At 39.4% G+C, this 17,259-nt stretch overlaps 1 protein-coding gene across 3 annotated transcripts in view; it reads right to left on the reverse strand.

Moving 5' to 3' along the window:
* LOC110980625 (uncharacterized) overlaps positions 1 to 17,259 on the reverse strand; it is a 50,125-nt gene that overhangs the window by 27,001 nt on the left and 5,865 nt on the right. The window contains exon 1 of one of the 3 annotated variants that reach the window (XM_022237486.2): positions 15,498 to 16,627. The exons of 1 other annotated variant lie outside the window; for it this stretch is intronic. The gene's annotated coding sequence lies outside the window, so the exon portion shown is untranslated. Of the gene's footprint in view, positions 1 to 279; positions 2,190 to 15,497; positions 16,628 to 17,259 lie in introns of those variants that run through there. One more of the 3 variants, XM_022237485.2, reaches the window with a different exon arrangement.

The following is a 17,259-nucleotide window of genomic DNA, read 5'->3' on the forward strand; positions in this document are numbered from 1 at the left end:
AAGCTTTTGTAGTTACTTAATAAGTGCTACCAAAATTTCACTATTGTTTTGAGAACAATAAGACTAACACGGCTACCCATAATAGTATTTAGGTATATTACACAAGTTGAATTCGACACACGCGACAAACATGGTACTAAACTGTACTCCTCGCTGCCAAAACATTAAAAAACAAACTTATTCAGTTTAGTGAAAGCAACAGAAAGTGAAACGTCCTACGGAATGTATATAAACAGGAAATTGCAACTTCATAAATTTTAATTGCTGAGATGAACATACCTGGATTTCCGATGCATCTGGTTCCAAAAGAAAAGAGAAGTTATGCTGAAATGGTCAGCCTGGAAGATTAAGCCAATCTTCTCTCAATTAAAGTATTTAATCTAAAAGCTCCTCTGAAGAGACTGCCTCTCAAAATTTCTGATTACAGTCAATTACAAAATATTCAAGTTAAGGAGGCCATTGTAGCTATCCTGTCAGGAGCAGTGTACCATTACAGCGGGCATAATCAAATTTAGTCAAAACCTGACTCACAAAATCTTTCTCTAGTTAGATTGTTTATATGTCACAAATACTCATCCAAAAATGTCCAAACAACCACGAACAAAAGACAAGGCCACCTCACACTGTCAACATCTAGTTTTGTACACTACTCTTATCAATACCACTTTGGAATCAGCACTGATAGGCCATGGGTGATGCAGTGGTAAAAACCACCCTATACACCAGTGTGACAGCAACAGGGTACATGGGTGAAGGTCACTCCTTGAAACTGTGCCAAGATTTCTTATACAGTGACCCAGCAAAGTGTGTCATGAAAAACACACCCCAACATGAATAATTCATTAAATGCATTTGGTTTTTTTTTACTCTTCTGATGTTATTGCACAATCCTCTCATGAAGTACACGCAGAGGTGAATTTCAAGCCAACAAGTCCCACTGACATGTGAATCAATGCTTTTGCCTAGATTTGCTCTGTGGCAGAAAAGTGGGCGTTGGCACAAAATGCAAATCACCAGTTCCAAAAGAGACAATAGTTGAATCAGCGCCAAAGGCTGAACAATAAGGGCACACCAACCAGTGCAGACTGCTATCAACTTTCTTGGGCCTACCCTGTATGGGGCCATACAAGTATATAAACAAGCAGGCTGCAATAACAATGGGGTCCGGTCTCAGTTAGGTTTAGCTGGCTTTGTCTAATTTAGGGTGACTCACAGATTCTTAAAAAGTTTCAAGAAATCTCTATCCATCTGGTCCTGGTTGAGACAGCAGAGAGAATTCATAGAAAAATACCCCAGGGTCTTCTTAAAATTTGAATGGTTTCTCTGAACATGTATAAGGTCATACTGAATAAAGCTATGAGATAAGTATTAAAAAAAATAAAATGGGCACACAAGTCACTATTTGATCTTTCCCTTTTTATCAGGAATAAAATAAGTGTATTTGTTTTAAACCTGTAAACTTCAATATTGAAAATGATAACTGATAATAGCCCAAATTTTGAATCTGAAATTGCACCTCTTTAAGTCTTAATCTTTTCCAAGCATAAGACTTTATCTTAAACTTTATGTCCTCAAGTCGTCAATCCTGTCAACTTGTTGCTCTCACATGATATTAGATTATTAGCTTACACATATTCTCTGTTCATGTTGCTCATAACATCTATGTCAATGAACTTCACCTGTTCATTTCTACCTGCCACATACTGAACTGCCAACAAATTGAAATGTCCAAACAGTCTGTATTGTTTTGAATCTAGCACTGAACAATCAGTTTGAATTTAACGATTAGATGCAACAAAACCAAAAACAACTAAACTACACAAAGAACATGTCCTGACATGAATACTCAAAATCAAAACTTGATGCGTTTCCAATTGATTAATGTTTTGATAGAAAGTGAAACTTGGCCTGGGATTTTTTTAAAGTTTATGCAAACTTTGAACATCAGGATCTTAAAAGTACCTTAGTGTTAATTATACATCTATTAATACAGCCCCTCAAAAACAGAAGAAATAAATATGAAAGGAAAAATGGCCTGCTAAACACTAATTAATGCACAGCAGTACAGAAACTCTCCTAGCTTGCCTGCACAATCTTGCATAACTTAAATATGTGATACAATGAATAATATCCTATCATTCATTCATTTATGCAAATAATATCCTATCATTCATTCATTTATGCTCTATTAGTCTGGAAGCAGACTCACCTGTGAGGGCAGACACCATTATGTTTAGTCGTTTGCACCGAAATGGCAGCACAGGGCTAGTATACTCCCAAGGGAGCTGAGATGATTTCAGGAATGTTCACATGATGTGAGAGCCCAATGTGCAGGGATAATAAAGTCACTTTGAAATGTTGTAGAAAGGGCATTACAAATGTTGTACTTATTATTATTATTATCCAAAGTACCCAATTATTATCCAAAGTGCGCCATCTTGACCAGATTGCTGTTTCCGAACCGCGCCTCTGTTGCATCCGTCCATTGGCTGGCCCGTCAGTTGTCATGAGACGCTCTTTGCCATTGGGTGCGGGCGTGTGCCATCTTGCCTGGATGGGCCCGATCGCCCTCCCGAACCGTGCCTGTGTCGCGTTCATTCACTAGTTGCCAGTCAGTTATATCGAATGGTCTTTTCAATCAGGCGTGTGTGCGATGGTCCCGATGCCGGTCTTCCTGTGGTTTAGCCAAGTACTTGTGGCGTGGTGGCGCTCTGGGGTGGTGTGCGTTGGTTCCCCGACAGTTCCCTTCTTTTCCTTTTGGTGGTGATGTAGTACCAGCTGTGGCATTCCGGCCTGATTGGTCCCCGGGAATTTGCTGAATATTCACGACAGATCCAGATCCACGCTGTCCCCACTATTCTTGCATCACGTTGTAGTATTTGTCCCTGGGCGACGTGGTACCATTAGCGACCTTCGTGTTGGATTGGTCAACGGGAAATGTGTATATTTACGACCTACTCTCTGGTCCCGCATTGTTTTATCCGTGCCTTTTCGTCCAAGCTTGTGACGACGTTGTACCAGCTGCAGTCCATGTCCATTGGCACTGCAGACGATCTCAGGTTATCACTCAGCTGACGACAGGCCGACTTATCCCATTGTCTACATACAACTGCCGCAGTGCCTGCGTATACATGAAGCGCTTGGTCATTACTAGAAAACAGTAACAGATATATACGACAATCCCAAACATGCACATTGATTTTAGCCCACCCTGATTTTCACTGAGAGCTAGGTATGTTCATGGGAGGATTCTGAAGTAACGTCCAATGAATAGTTAGACAAAACAAACATTTTGATGCAACAAAAGCAGAACGTAGGGCCCTGCTCTTCAGATCTATATAAGGCCTGAAGAACTTGTATTCCCCAATACAAGTATCGGCCAGGTAACAATTTCACTTTCATCTCAACAAAATATGAATAATGAATATTAATACACCCCTGATGAAAGTCAATGGGCGCACTCATTGTAACTTACATAATACGTACTAGCAATTTCTTGAATTTTCTGTTTATCTACATTTTAATGGGCCACTCCAAGTGCGAAGTTAGGTCTCTTTATTTGAGCATCGTTAGGTCTGAAAATTGCTGAAATCCGGAGAATGTGTGTACTCCAAAAAAATATTACTTATTACATCTACTTTCGTTGCTGCCACCTGACACTGACGTCTCATATCAACCCTTCTCCATTATTTATTTGCTCGGAAATAGTCACATCAGTATATGTAACGATCCTCATAACAAGTTCTTTCATTCCTCAAAGTACCTAAAAATACTAACAATTTTAAAAACTTGAAAGTCCACAGTGCTTATAAAGTAAATTTAACGTTAACTGTTACTTCAGAGAAAACGAACCTTGAGATTTCTCGAAATCATTAGGCTGTCATCTACGGAGTGTGTTCCCCGTTACACTTTTTCAAAAATTCCTCACTTAAACATTGACTGGACTGGCTAGACATACTTCGGAGTTTATTACACAATTGTTCTAATGTCACAAAACGCTAACAAGCCTTCCAAATCCTTAGGGTAATGTCGGTACATCTTAAAATTACTCGGAAATGTGCCAGCTACAGCTTAAAAACTTCATTATTCGCTTAAGAATTTATTACAGTCTTGGATATATGTAATTTTAACTGAGCGTATTTTTGTCTTTTTGTGTACGTTTTTGGTGAATAAAGTTTTGTTTTATCTATATGTATTTTCTATATTTTTAATTGTGCCAATAGAAATAACACTTCTGTATTTTGGCAATGCGGACAAAAATGTCTAATCTGATGTCAATAAATTACACTGGAATGAACTTCTGTGCACGGAGTCTTGCTTTTACCGTTGAAAAGGGGGACGTACAAAAATATGTCAAAAAATGTTGCGCTCTATTTATATTCAGTTCATATCATGAGAACGCTAAGTAGAACAGGGCACCCAGCAGAATTTACTCCTCTCAATCTTCAGTGGCCTGGCACAACTGAAATATTCCCAAAAGAAAACATGAGTTGCTGTTACACTACTTCGTATTTCTTAATTGCTCATTTGTCTACACTTCACTGGGCTACTCCCCACGCAAAGTAGGGTTTCTTTGAGCATATTAAGTCTGAACATTGTCCAAATCTGGATATTGTGGCGATATAAAAAACATTACTTATATGGCACTGATGTCTCAGCTCGACCCGTGATCTAGCGGGTGCCATGCGAAGCGCAGCATCCTGCTAGTCACTTAAAAAAGTGACTATTAGTCTGGAAGCAGACTCATCCAAAGTACCCACTGCATCCCTACCCTGTTCACCTCAAAAAGTGACTATTAATAGTCTGGAAGCAGACTCATCCAAAGTACCCACTGCACCCCTACCCTGTTCACCTCAAAAAGTGACTATTACTAGTCTGGAAGCAGACTCATCCAAAGTACCCACTGCATCCTAGTCTGGAAGCAGACTCATCCAAAGTACCCACTGCATCCCTACCCTGTTCACCTCAAAAAGTGACTATTAATAGTCTGGAAGCAGACTCATCCAAAGTACCCACTGCATCCTAGTCTGGAAGCAGACTCATCCAAAGTACCCACTGCATCCCTACCCTGTTCACCTCAAAAAGTGACTATTAATAGTCTGGAAGCAGACTCATCCAAAGTACCCACTGCATCCTAGTCTGGAAGCAGACTCATCCAAGGTACCCACTTCTTCCCTACCCTGTTCAAACAACGCAGACATCCAGCAAGGCTGAGAAGATACTTTCAGTTGTTTCAACATCCAATGGCCCAGTTACAGAAAAAAAAGGAAACGCACTCATAAAAACATAAAAACACTGTCAATACCCTTCTCTGGGAAACATGGTAAGGGGATTAACCTGTGATGGAGAAGCAGCTTGTGGCAAAGCTATTCTTGTCATCATGTCTTGTCACTGACATCTTATAAATACTTCCAACTGTCTGGAAATTTCAGTTAACCAACAAGCCCTTACTTCTTTTTAAAAACACTCCCAGCCTTAGCATCTTTTCAATTATAAAATCCATCTTACATCCTTTAATTTATTAACCATTTTTGAAGGGGGGGTGCCATGACAGCTTAAAACAGAGGGGGGAAAAGTCATATGGAGTGGTGTAGTACTGTATCTATTGTAATTCTAATTTGGGGTAAAGGTGTTAATTAAAAATGTATTACCACATGAAACATTGTAACAAGAACAAAGTATTAAAGTCCAACTCCTCCTGACCTTTATGTCTAAATAAACATGGTGCTATTAAAAACCATTACAATTGGCAAACATCCATCACAACACAAGAGATAGCATGATTGCTTTAGAACAACTTGGCAAGAAATCAAATTTAAAGCAAGCAGGTGCTTTGTTACTTCATTGTTTATTGGTACTTGAAAATGGTCCCCTGAACAAAGCAGGACGTTTTGTTTACTAAATATAGAATGACATTACCCGTTGAGTAAACTTTGAAAATCCAGTTACATGCATTGTTCAGACCACCTGGCAATACATGTGAACCCAGCTGCATTTCTCAATATTCTGCCACAGAATGAAATACAGAAGTTTGTACATAGCCTACTGCTCTGGGTGATTTTGTAACCTTCTCCAAAGGTACTGACTGATAAGCTGTCAGTTATCTGTAAACAATGCCACAACTGCCAACTTTGCCATTTTATTAGAACTGAACCATTTTATGTCAGTTGACTAATCAGAGTAGAGGCAATGAATGTTACATGAAGGTTGAATTAATTCAAATAAGGGGGAATATCTGGCAGAATTTTAAAGAGAAAGCAAAACTCCCCTCAGAGGGAGATGTGTTGTGCAAGAGGCCTGAATAAATAACAAGCTAAGGTTTTATTTCCTGACTTTATTGTTTAACCCTGTTTCTTTGAAAATTGTAGCCCAAGTTTGATGTATGAGTTAAAAAGTTCAGTTTTATCCATAAATCACTTCATTCTCCAGACAGTAAACAAAAGCACAAGTCACTCACCGATATCCAGTGGGAGTTCTTAGCCAGCCCCAATGACAAACTAAGAAACCGCAAGAGTTGGGCAAAACTTCAAGATTTTATCTTTGACTCTGGAAGCCTTACAGTAATCCAAAACACAAGTTCTTTTGAAATACCCAGGAGACTGTTGCAGTGCCCCGTCAGCTAGATTAATACAAATGTTTTCAAAAGAAACTCTGCTAGTAAATTTTTTTCAACAATTTAGATTTTTACATAGATGTCCACAGAGAATGGACCTTGATTATGTGCTTCTATGGGTATGTCAATTAGCAGACAAGTTTTCTTAATTCTTCACTTCTGCTGATTCCAAACTCCAGACACTCTGTCCTCCCACAGGGGGCCTAAGTGTCAGGCTTCTGTCACCCCAGACACACCAGGTCAACCCCTGGGTCAAATCCTTGACATTGATAACTTGTCTCTTGGGAAAACCTGGGCACAGCTGTGCACATAACCAATCCCAATCATGGAATAAGTCTTAGAAAAAAGTGGTAACTTGGTGGGAAAATCCAATTCTAGGCAGAAGATATGAGATGAACACAGTGATTTAACAAGGAACATCCAAATCATCACAAAGAAATTCTCCAGCTATTGTAAGTGGCTGTCAATCCTCTCAAGAGTTACAAGAAACAAACAGCAAAACAGTGGAACATGCAGGAGGGGCTCCGCTAATTGTCCCCAAGCAGAAAATATGTCCATTTCCAGCATTTTAGAAATCTGGCACTACCACCTTGACTCCTGGGGGGTGTTCTATACAGATGAAAAAATACAGAAAGCTATTTCAGACAAATCCAATCTTGCCCCCAACCCAAGACCTAGGTAAACCAATGCAGCAAAGTACCTTATTGATGTGGTACTTGTCTCAGTCCATAAGAATTTGACAAGTTCTGAGCAGACGTATCAACAATGATTAGGAAATCTGACAAGGTTCTGACAGCTTCTGAACTAAGACTTTCTGACAGGTCTTCTGGTCAAAAGGCAACTACTTCAAACAGTGTGATGCTGATTCAGACCTTGATAGACAGGTACAACACTTGGGGGTCTGAAAACAATATCAAGCTACCTAACTGAACTAATGTCAAGGATTTGAAACAGACAGCTGTTCCAAATCCAGAGGGACCATAAAAACACAAGCTCAAATTTAAAAAGTTCTAGTAACTGATCCTCTCACACAATTAAGCACGGTAAATAGGGGTCCCCTGTGATAAACATCATTGCATGAAAGTGACGATCGTAGAGATAGCAATGTGAAAATGCATCCGTGACATGGTGACACCAAAACACATGGGTCCCTGTGTATAGGTCACATGGTCCCTATGTATAGGTCACATGGTCCATGTGTATACCAACGCGTTACCACTTGATCCACCAATTGGGAGATCTGATCCACCTTTTGCCAAATTGCTGGATCAGATCCCCCAATTGGTGGATCAGATCTGGCAATTGTGTGTAGTGGAAACACTAACCGTCATAAGATGGATCAGGATCAGATCCACCTTTCTTGATCCTCCTCTGGAGTAGGATACAGATCCCCCAATTGGTGGATCAGATCCTGCAATTGGCGGATCGCGATCAGATGGGAACGCAAAAGGTAGATCTGATCCGGCAATTTGACCTGTCAACATCCGTCCGTGCACGAGTGCGGTCTGATGAGCAAAGAAGCATTTTTTGGCATGTAGTTCATGTGAAATTTTTAACGTGCACAGCATGCACAATAAACAACTGCTGAACTACGGGCTAGCAAAATGTGTCACCACACATGCGCGATGCATGCATGCCGCAACGTGTACCTAGCCCTTTCACACTTTTCGTTGCGCATTCGTCCGTTTCTTTTTTTCATTTGTGTAATTTCATTTGCTTTCCATCAAAAACTAATTCTGTGTTAGGGTATAACCTGAAGCATGTAACAGAGTATCAAAAATGGAAGCAAAATTTGGAGAGACAACGTTCTAGGCTGAACATTCAGTCAGATTCAAGGTCATCACGTCAGTAGAACTCCGCACTGAAAATAATGCAAGGGTAACACGCATGCCGCCCCAGCACACAACACTGCCACAGAGCATGCGTTCAGCAAGCTAGCACATGCGCAAGTACCGAACTCGGTGACCTTTCGGGCTCAATATTTCCATCCAAAAAGGTGGATCAAGCGTAAGTGGGAACACGACTTGTGGTTTCGTTGCGGTAAGATAATGATCACACCAAAATGCCAGATAAAGATCTCTCTTTTCCCAATTCAAGTGGGAACGCGCTGTACGTCACATGGGTCCCTGTGTATACGTCACATGGTCCCTGTGTATACGTCACATGGTCAAATGTCAAATGTCAAATATCGGACTGATCCACAATTACAATGATATTGCCAATGGTCAACTGTGGCCTACTATCACAAAGGCAATATCAACAAAAATCTCATGGAAACAATATAACACACCTTATTCTGTCATTCAATCTGAACACAATATGTTGAAGCTCATAAGTCCGACGCCTCATAATTCCGATGCCTCAGAAGTCCCAAAAAAGCGCTTAAAAAGTCCATAAGTCCGACGCCTCATAGGTCAGATACCTTATAAGCCCAACACCTAGTAAGTCCAACAAATGCATTTAAAAGTTCCAACTTTTTTTCGCCCCATGGCACAGATCCAACGCTTAAAAAAATCTGACGCCTCGAAAGTTGTTTGATTTGACACTCGTTACGAGCATATGAAGACGGCGCTAGGAACAAGACTGATTCCCGGTGTTAAGTATGGTGTACTATTTATGACACATATGAACATTTTTAAGATCTCAAAAGTATTACTGTCGAAAAAATGCCTTTTATATTTAGCGAAGTATCAAACATCATTTTTACACGTAGAGGTATTTTGGATTTAAAATACTGGACCAGTGTACGAACGGTGCAGGTAGTCTACTTGCTTTAGTTTTCCTAATAGGGTCAGTACCGTGGGCACAAGTTGGGTAACAAAGTTGAATCTCGCTTGCAGGCAACGCGTCACGCGGGCGCGCACTCCTCCATGTTTCACAGTCAATCGCACCGACGCCTCATATTAAGTCCGACACCTCACTGGTCCGACGTCAGATTTATGAGGCGCTGGACCTTTAAGGTGTTGGAATTAAGGCTGAAAAAGAAATTGCCCATAAATCTGACTCCTCATTATTCCGATGCCTCATAAGTCCGAAAATTCGGACTTTTGAGGCGTCATACGTATGAGGCGTCAGACTTGGATACGCACCCGTTGAAGCTATGGGTAATAAGCTCTAACAGGTTGAAAAACAAATACAAGTGGTGAGGATGTGATGAGGGACCTCCTAAAGGAAATGGGGATTGACATCCTACAGACAACCTGGAGTCACAAGTTGTCAGACCTTACCATTTAATTAGAGGCCAGTCTTCCTTTTGAATAGACAGGTAGTCCTCCTCCAAAAACAAAACAAATAATAAACCCCAAGAACAAAAAAACAGCCATTTCAACTCAGGAAAAATCTACTGGATAAAAGCCCAAGGTGAAAATATGCCCGTCTTCCATCAGACTACTAGCCTCCACAAAGAGCACATGTGCCCATGATAGATACTTGAGGACTCAGCCAGGCATACATGACAATCCTTGAAATCAATTGAAGGATAGACTGACAGAGGCCAATGTCAGATCCTACTCCCCCCCTACTGGCGTCAACTGTCCCTCCTCAATCAACAAGAAACACCTGATGGTGGAGGCCTTTGGTTGCTATGTCAACAGGTACTCTAGGGAGAACTTTGTCTGATTTGCAAGTCATGGCCGGCATCAGTTTTTTGTTCTTCCATCTTTCTTTGACCATATTTGCATCTGGCTTTTGGATCAGTGTTTATAATGGCTGAAACTGGCCTAAGGCTAAGAGTTAACAAGGCTCTGGATGGCTCTTTCAAAATAGGATCTTGGGCTTGGTTTTGAGTTTTAGACAGAATAATGCAGTAACCTGTCTTATAAAAATTGTGATGAGTAGAAACAGGTTTCTTTTAAAAAGAAACTCCACTTTTGTGAAGGTCAACTGTGATTCATCAATTTTTAAGAAAAATGGAAGTGTCATCACATACTATTCTCATAATATTACCCTGATGAAGATGAATCTAAACAGAGTTATTGTTAAGGAAAATAGGATGGGACAGCCATGTGTAACCAGGGGTGCATTTTGGAAAGTGAAGTGGATGAGAAACACCAGGTATCATATTCTGGCTCAGTTGACCTCATGCAAAATTGAAGACTTTTTTCCATTCTACAACCTCTGTAAAATGTTACTTATTATAAACTAATTTAAGAGTGTGACAATTACGTTTGTCCCATTACAGTGTACATGAATTCCGAGTGTCAGCATATGAAATGGAATTTGGCACTCGATATCATTTGTATGCGGGAGCATCAAACAGCATTCTATATTGTTAGTGCACAAAGAAATAACCTATGTAATTCGAGAGGCCAGTCTAGCTTCATCTTTCATCTAAAACAATATCCTAGTCAATCCTGCTTCCTAAAGAGGAGCACTAATCAAATATTGAAACAACAGGTCGGATTAAGAAATGGCGCATCATCTGACGCCAGTAAATCTGGGCGTAAAATCAAGCGTGCAGACAGAGTGCCCAATTTTATTGGCTCTAACACCTGTTTGACGACCGTTGTTAACAGTCGTTTCATCTGCAGGGCAGCTGTGGCTAGACATGGTAGTTTTACGCAAAGAGGCTCCCCTGGCCATGCATGAATTCATGGCTATTCGATCCCCGAGCACCAAACGACAGTAACCTAGCAAGGAGAAATGTCAGAACTGGCGCCAGGGCATCAGGACTGACTGTATGCTTTTACTTGCGGAGAACCCATCTGACTGGAAAAAGCTTCTTTGCTTTGTGTCCGTGGTGCCACACGGGTGTGCTTTAACAGCCTGTTGAGTAGGCGGAAGTCCCTCAGCTATCACAACTTCCAATAGCTTGGCCGCCGCCACATGCCATCTCCAGGAGAACCATGTGTGAAAACACGGTCACCAAAGAGGCGTCATCAGTACGCGCTTCTGATTTGCCAATTACGCTGCAAAAGGATGAGGGAGGTAGGAGGACAGATCACAACAAACAATTATTGATTCGGAGTGCATACAGCAGCTACAGACGCTATCAATTTGAGAGAAGAGGATAGAGGGTGAGACAGCTAGATGATGGCTTATGGCGGGATGGAAGGATATCCAAACACATAATTCAATTGACGGTAAATCAGCCAGTAATAGGCAATCAAACAATAGGCTCCTTCATTCCTTTCACAACTGTCAACAAGTTTATTAGACAGGAAATGGCAGCGATAAATGGACAAGTCGCTTGAGGATATGAGAATAAAATCACAAAGGATCTAACAAAGTCAAGTAAACTGTTGGAACTAAGAAAACTTGGAGGAGGCTGAATATGTGCAAAGTTTGAATGTTGGCTATTTGTAGACTGCATGCATAATTGTGTATGGTAGGTGTGCCGATTTTAAAACCTGTGACATGGATTAAATTAGCTGGTAAAAATGCTGAGTTGAGATTGTATTTTGGAGGTAACCGTCAACATGAAAATAACTAATCAGGATTGACTAGCTGAGATTGGTAAATTTGATATATTTTGGTTTCCTACTAATAAACCAGTTCAGTATTTCAAAAGGGCCTTTTGGAAGTCATCGGATAACAAAGTAGCACCCAAGTGTGAATATGTTCATGTGAGTGGCATATGGCCATGCTAATTAGGTCAACCTCCCACGCGCATCTTGCTGCTACCATAAATAACTGCCGATGCATATGTCAATATGGATAAGTGCTGTTGGAATACATACATATGTTACTATGATAGAACCGGCTCACTGTGAAAAGATTTAAAAAGGAAATTAATCAAGCCAACAATCTATCTGGTGGAAACATACCGTAAAAAAAACATATATCCATAAATAACCACTTTGTAAGTTTCGGCAGCATGTAGGCTTGTTTGAGTAAAATTCCAGACCTGCATTCCCAAGCACAGGTGCACATCACATTTTGACAATTTTACTTCAGAATAATCAAAGGAGATAAATCCCTACCAGTATATGGGACAATTTTGCTTTTGAAGTTCCATTATTTGAGATTTTGTTTCATAAAACATTAATTACATTATATAATGTTCATTATTCTGTGATTAATTTCCTCAGTGTAAGAAAAAAAATGCTTAAGTTGGGGGTTTACTCTTCTCCTCAATTAGAACACTCATTTGTAAAAAAATTAGGAAGCCAGCAGTATTTGCTGTGCTTTGTACTTGGGCTATGCACTATGTAAATTCATATAGGAAATACTTGCTCATCAGTTGCTGTCAAAGTCAACAAGAAAAAAAAGAAACAAAAGCTTGAAATTGCACAGTTTTGGCCACACACCAATCAGGCCCATACCTGCTAAATACAGAAAATCAACTGACAAGGGGTTATGTTCACCTTTTCCCAACAACAGTTTTCCCATAACTACTCTCCTGGTGAAACGAAACACTAGGAAATTGAGCTTAACTGGTTACCAACGTCAAATATTATGTAATGATTACATCAACTCTGTGAACATATTACATAGAATACAAAGAAATATAGTCTAACATAGGGCATGCATTCACCAAGCTATATGCATGTATTGTATCTAACAAACTTTTGTCAAATAGAAATTCTTGATAATACACACAGGTAACACTAAGAAGGGATCAGAGTTTCATACCACATCGCTTTGTGGGTTGACTGGAGTATTCTATACAGTTTTATTGCTGACTATAACTCATAATGGTGACGATTTATACTGTTAAATTTATTCATAATTCATTACAATTACATATAACTATTTTGAGGATGAAATGCTAGTATTGTAAATTTAAATAGAGATGAAGTAATCTGTTCAAATCCACTCAGAGTAGGAACAAGAGCGGGCATGTCTTATGTGGGAATGACGGTCCTTTAGTGGGAACTCATCCCATAAGCTAAGGGTACAGGTTTATGTGCACTGGGTGCGCGCGGCACACTGAGAACATGCAACCAATTTATGTTGAATAAGGTCTTTCTGTGTGCGCTGGGCACTTGCATGAGCCCAGTCGGAAACATCCCATCAGTCTGTCTCTTTTTTACCAATGAGGGTGCACTTCAACTAAGGGCGGATTGCTAAAGACATGATCCAGACTTGTGAGAATGAGATGTTTGTCTTTTTTCTTCCATTTACATCATAACTACATGTAGCTGTGTACACAAATCAAGATATGGGCAGTTTGGGAGGGGGGCTTTTCAAAATATGCCAGTAGAACACGATTACACTAATTTTAAACCATGGTAAAATTTTTCGTTTCATGAATGCCAAAGTAAAGTACAGCCAAAATCAAATAACGGATCCTTTGATACAATAAGTGATTAACTTAGAGCACTAAAAAAAAATTAGAAGTGCAGTGCAGTGCGAATGTTCTTAGAATTCTGTTCTTCCTCCACAAAACAGTGGTATCTCTTATGATTGAATGGAGTGTTCACATGATAAAGATTGTGAAATCTTGATACACATCATCAGAATCCTAGTGCTTAATTGACTTCTTCTGGTCTTAACATCCTTGCAACATACATGTACACGTATGCCATCATTGAAATTATAATCCTGGATCTTGTTGGCAAACTGAATAACGGTGGAGATATTGCCTTTTTTTCTGCCTTTCACGGGAAATATCTTGAGGTTTTTGAAAGCACCTGTAGAAAACTTGCCTTTTTGGTTAACATTTAGGCAATTTCTTGATGGCACATGTACGTACTGGTAGCTACATCTTTTGGTGGTTAGTATCTCACAACTGGAGGCGATAATGTAAAGTGCATGAAATTTAAACTATTCAATTACTACATTTTGACAAATGTCCACAATAATAGTAGACAGGGCTAACAAACAACCCAACTAGATATTGTTGGGACTCCTACATGCAGGTCCCATTTCATTGTGATGAAGATGCACACAGACTTAATCTGGTTTTTGGAAAATTTGGTTCACGTTTGTTAATGTGAACCAAAATTGATGGTTCACTCATAATGTAAACTGTGTTAATCAACTTCCTTTGGCAGGCATTCAGCAGATCTGACTTTTATGAACAAAATATCAGTGTTGACTGTTATTCATCTGCCAACTGGAATTCAATGTATGTATAAACTTGAAAAGAATCTTGTATGCTCTTATCTGCATTTACGACACAGGCCAACGTAACTATTATTGTTCCAATTCCCTCGTTTGAACAATTGTTGATTTCTACTCATGATCTTTTGATTTAGGCATACATGGCGATTTTACTGCATCTGACAGTATTTGAAATGTTCTGTACTAATCTTGGGTAATGTCAATGGTTTTATCATCAATGCTGAGTCTATTCATGAGTTCTCTTCCACCCTCCAATTCCCCCCCTCAAAAGTGTGAAGATTCACGAGAATGCAATGATGATGAACCATTAGTGTATAACAAATACCAGGTTGTTAAGACGTGTAATGATTTCTCAGAAAAGATCATTAATTGCACGTTTAACTTCAATTTGTTTGAAGTCCAAGTTCTCACAAGCAAAACAAGCCACCTTGTAAACAATGCACACACTATTTAATGTACTGAATTTAGTTCTGTCACATGTAGGTAAAAGGACTTTCAAAGATGCTGGATATTTTTTTTTTCACTCGTCCACATGTGAGAGTAAGCAAACAGGTTTTAGGCCACATAGTTCATATTCATGTTGAGGTCCCCAAAATAAATTGCACCAAGGACCATGATTTATTGGATGAAATTTTCAGGTACAGAGATATTAAAAGACTAAAATGCCATGTATAAAAGGAAAGTTTATAAATTATAATCATCAAATCCAAAAAAACACCTAACCGATCCATAGAAAATGTCTCAATGATACAGCATAATAGGTAATGGTTAATGAGTGACCACAATTAAATTGCACTTGCTCCAGAAGACTACACTTCCTCTTGAAAGCAATAGGCTGTGGATTACAACAAATGCTTCACCATTATGTAGGACCTACCGCTATATATCAGTGAGGCTGTAATGTGCAGGGTGGCACTGTTCACTGTAGACAGCAGGATCTCACCAACGTCAGGTAATATGAAAGATGGAAAGGAGATGTTGGCTATTCCCTGAGAGTAGAATTGACTGCATCTGGATACTAACTGGATAGCTTTTTAAACGGTGTGACACATCACCAATTTCACTACCACCACGGCTACCATCTTCACTATCTCCAGGCCAGGGTGAAATGGTCAATGTCAAAGGCCAGGCCAGATTCATGGTGAGAACCTGTCTTTTTACACTAGAAGCTTTTTTTCTATAGCAATCCAGTTGCTTGAATTTCTAGTTGCTTTCAATGCCACTTGGTCACTCTCCAAACCCACTCTTGACGCATACAGTACAGCTCCAGCGTGCATCTGGCACTAGCCTTGATGACATCACAATCATTGGCCAATCAGGGATCAATAGCATGATCGACTGCACACAGACGTGCATGCACTATGAGCACAGCAAAATGTGAACATTATGCGAATGAGGGGGTGACTATGACTGTCTGCCTTCATCAATCATGCGCTGTCCATGATACAAATGACAATACAATCTTTGATGGCACATGAAAGAATTTTTTTCATACAATGCTATTTCACCAATTACTAGCAAATTAATGATGGTACAGTGATTTTGCTATTTGTATTTGGTTTTGTTGTACATTAATCTGTTCCACAGGCCTGATGTGCTTCATTTGCAATGAGGAATACATGTACTTGATGTAGATGACTAAAAGATGACCTTCTCCATTCCCCAATATCATGAATGAGATACACATGCCCTTCATTTTACATTTTGGTCAACCATGAAGAAATTCTGAAAATTTTATCATATTTGTGACATCAAAATACAAAGCAGCCTTGAATCTGTCAGGTGCTGAACAAACAAAAGCTGACATTTTGGAGCCGATTTACCCATTTGAAATTTAAGTGCCTTTCAAAAGTTTTATCAATTCATGGGCTACATTAAAAAACAAACAAAAAACTGGCATCTTTGTTGCTGGACAATTCATGGGTTAAATAAGCTGAGTTATTTTCTGCTTCCTTGCATCAAGCTCATTTCTGCGATAACTTTAAAGGTATATTTTGTACATTTATAACAATAAAATATTGCAACTTTTGAATTTAAAGGCAACTTTTAAAAAGAGGTTAAAACACCAATTTACGATCAAGTAAATGCTGACGATTAAAAAAAAAATCAAACTTGCAGAAAGCAAAATGTGAAAGACCTTTCTCATTTCATATGGTAAAGCAATCTGAAGCTACCTCACAGCTGAGTGATACCTACAGCGATGTCAATGAAGAAATACCGAAACAGCAGCTGTGACACTATATTGTTGACAATCAATTCTTCACTTTGTAGTGTTCCTGTGCTGGATGTGTTGGCACCCTCTGGGCTCAGGTTCACTGGAAGTTGAAGGATTTTATCTCAATACAACATCAATTTTCCCCCATTACAAAATGCTCACTAACATTGCGTCAAACAACTACAAAGTTGCAGTTTTTATCACAGTGGTTTTAATAGTCTTACTGCTAATCTAAATGAGAATATAATCTACACGTAGCATTGTCAGTCTTAATACAGAGAAGGATGCTTTCTGCAAGTTTAATAACCCGCTCTTTTAAAGTATTTCCTTCAGAGAAGTATGTCATGCCATCTTATATTATTCTAATGTATGATTGATGTGACTCAATTGTTTATACTCAAGACCAAGAATGAGTTTGAGTGGA

Source organism: Acanthaster planci, linkage group LG01 (genome assembly GCF_054643075.1).
Source record: "Acanthaster planci isolate LZ-2023a linkage group LG01, COTS_SCS, whole genome shotgun sequence".
NCBI classification, from domain to species: Eukaryota; Metazoa; Echinodermata; class Asteroidea; order Valvatida; family Acanthasteridae; genus Acanthaster; species Acanthaster planci.